This window comes from Neltuma alba, unplaced genomic scaffold, assembly GCF_004799145.2.
Source record: "Neltuma alba isolate B1F8T4 unplaced genomic scaffold, ASM479914v2 tig00012620_pilon, whole genome shotgun sequence".
NCBI lineage: Eukaryota > Viridiplantae > Streptophyta > Magnoliopsida > Fabales > Fabaceae > Neltuma > Neltuma alba.
This window is the reverse complement of record NW_021637061.1, coordinates 17973-21225: the sequence shown is the minus strand read 5'-3', so window position 1 is coordinate 21225 and position 3253 is coordinate 17973. Positions and strand designations below refer to the sequence as shown.

General features: G+C 34.1%; 1 long non-coding RNA gene across 4 annotated transcripts; it reads left to right on the top strand.

The window, feature by feature from the left end:
- Positions 1 to 1157: 1157 nt before the first annotated feature.
- Positions 1158 to 2883, top strand: LOC114729281 (uncharacterized). 4 transcript variants are annotated; one of them, XR_003738725.1, is made up of 3 exons: positions 1158 to 1225; positions 2354 to 2434; positions 2746 to 2883. It is a non-coding gene; the product is annotated as an uncharacterized LOC114729281 (long non-coding RNA). The 4 variants fall into 4 exon arrangements; XR_003738724.1 differs by having other exon boundaries at positions 1176 to 1241; XR_003738726.1 differs by lacking the exon at positions 1158 to 1225 and adding an exon at positions 1253 to 1350.
- The last annotated feature ends 370 nt before the right edge of the window (positions 2884 to 3253 follow it).

Sequence of the window (3253 nt, the reverse complement as noted above, 5' to 3'; positions counted from 1 at the left end):
CAGGAAAGGAGAAGATGTTGATGGAAAGTTATCACGATGTTTGTCTTATTTAAGGATAGGGATTAATGGACCAAACAGGAGAAAATTAAAGGATCTAATAAAAAGAAAAAAAACCATAAGGACCTGATTCCAAACTGATAAAAACTGTAAGGACCTCCAAATTAGTTTTCCCTAAAAAATATAGTTAAAAGCTTTTAATCCCACTTCTTCAATTTTTTTAAATCGAGCTCATTAAAACTTTTCCCATCTTCCCCCATACCAAACAGACAACTTTTATTCAAAATGGAATATTAATATTACATTGATGAATAATCATCGGTTGAGATGTGTTTTCATCAAGACGATGAGATTTGAACTGATCCAAATTTAAGTTCTTCCATTTTTTAAACTAAAAAGAAATAAAACATAGAGAAGATGACTTGGTAATCGACTACTTGTTTTCCTTAAATGCAAAGCTGTTATATATGTTAAAAGATCAAGTTTTAATTTCAACGCCTTTCACTTTTGATTTCCTTCACCTGAGGCGTTTTTTATCCTTTCCAACCATCCAAAACTTGTTACTGCTTCTAGCATTGTTTAAAAGGTCATCTGAGCACCGTTAGTTGGCACTGTGAGTTAATTATTTGGATCCAAGAACAATTTTTTTTAACCCAATTCTATTAAAAGGATTAGTTCTATGTGTAATATGGGTTGATTTGCCATATGTCATATAAACTAGAGTTTTCTGTAATATCCCAAATTTTATGGATTTAAGTAAGGCATGAGGAAGGAGAACATTTTTAAAGAAATTGTTGAGATTAAGACACTTAAAATATGATCTAAATAATTAAGTTAATTTTAGGAATTTAGGACCTATTTTCTTGGAAAATTCAAGGAAAATAGTTAGAGGATAATTTTTGAGCTGAACTTTTTAGGATAATTATTTTATGGACTAAAGAAGCTAATGGAAGGAGAAAATTCATATAGATATCCAGGTGTGATTTCTGGAGTTATTTGATTATTTCAAAAAAAAAAATCTAGAGAAGGACCAACTTGAAAGCAAAATGAGGACCAAAGGGCAAAATGGACATTTCACATCCCTCATCTATCTAATACGCCCTAACACCTCCTCCCCTCTCATTTTGCTCTGCCATTCGAAGGGAAAACAGAGAGAAAGAGTTGAGAGACTTCAAGAGAGAGCAAGAAGAGCAAAGGCAATAAGAGGAGGGAATCGATTTGTATTAAGGTGGAAATCAAGCAAGGTGAGTGAGTCTCTTGAATCTTCTTCCATCTTTGTTTTCGGTTATTTAGTCATGTGTTGCAAGGTGGTGATGAAGATGAAATCTGGTTTTGAGGGAGAAAATAAAGAGGGTGAGAGCCAAGCTATAGAAATCGCACTTACTGGTTAGGATGAAGCTTGTGGTTGGGATTTCTACACTTGCTTTTTTCGGTTGATTGCTCTGGTTATAGTTTCTGAAACAGGGGTTTGAGAATTTACGGAAATGACTTCTGGTTTGGGTAATAGATGATTAACGAGACTAAATATAACTAATTATTTTCTGGTTGTATGATTATAATATGTTGATTTTATATGCTCTATGTAGTTATTGAGGGCGGAGGGGGGGTGTGCTTTGAATAAGAAAAAATTCAGACTTAAGGATGGAAGGACGCTGTTCGATTTTGCTGGTCAAGAAGCATTTGAATGCTAAACACATGAGCTGTAAATATATATATATATATATATATATATATATATATATATAGAACAAAGCCTTTTGAGACCGGAGCATTGGGAGAAAGGATTGGGCTGATTCTATTTTTACATCTCCGTTCTTTTAAGCTGATAGTCTGGGTTCAATATCGTATGATTATAAATATTAAACACTATTATAGGACATTTTGGAGAGAAGGCCGTGAGGTTTAATGGAGGAAAAAAAAAGAAGAAGGGAGATGTAAAAGATATATGTGTGTGTATGTGTGTGCTTGGGAGTGTCCGTGTCAAATCTGGAAAAAATTTTCCAGATTTGCTTAAGAATGTGGCGTGAAATATAGGAAGGGAAGAGGCCACCGAACCGTTTGGTCTAGTGGTATGGGTGGGTCTGTGTGTGTACGGGTTCGATCCCGTTCCTTGTAACCGGAAAAAAAAATATAGGAAGGGAAGAGGGATGATTAAACCTCAGTGTAGACATATTAAAGTATTTTTGGAAGCATGGGATGCTGTCCAAAATTGTTTAAAGTGTAAAGATAGATATTGAAATCTGAAAGAAAGTTTATAGATTAGCAGGTTGCTGAATTATTTTTGGAGACTAGGAATAAATGATCTATATATATATATATATAAATATTAATCTGTCCTTACCTATATAATTTATAGGTTTTGATATTTGTTCAAGTCCATTAAGAAGGGAGCCAAGGAAGAAGCAAGGGGAAGTTAGTACAGAAGAAAAAGCAAAAGGTAGTAACTCTTTTCCTTTAATGTGATTGTACATGGATTGCCACATGCTTGGATGTGCCTTTATACTGATTGTGCATGAGAACATGTGAGTTGCCTTTGCATGATAGTATTTGTCATGACAATATGCCCTAGTTTCCATTTATTTTGGAATGTGAGCGCGATAGATAGTGATTGGCTATATGGGTGTATGGTGTATGTGCATCATTGATTATATTTGGATGCAAGGTGTTGTTCTCTTTGGCCTGTGTAGCATGTTGTTTGTGATCTTGTATGATTCTCTAGAATCTTACCCCTTCTTCCATGTAATACAGCAAGAGCAAGTACTCCTAAGGGCAAGGGAGTAGTGATCGGTGGAGTTTGAAGGTGCAGGAAGCGGACGATCTTTTGTATATATATATTTTGCTTAAAATGCATCTTATTTTGAAGTGAAAATATATTGTGTATCTATTTTGGTATGTAAATATTCTTCCTTAAGGAGATGGCTAAGGGCAGATAAACCACGATAACTACTATTGAAGGAAATTATCAATATTTTGATATATAGTTATTATTTTGTCTAAAATTATGTGTATCTATATCTATAACTCGTTGTACGAGCCTATGGCTAGATCCTACTGGCTATAATTGATTTGATATGGGATCTAAAAGGTTGGATAGAAAAAGAATGGGTTCGATGGTTGAATACGAACCATGGGTCTTAGACGGTTTTTACTGCTTTTGTAAAAGGGTTAAATTAAGTACTTGAATAACTAGACAGGTTACTTGAAATGAATTTTAAAATGTTTAAAACTTTTCAGAAAATCCCATTCCTTGAATAGG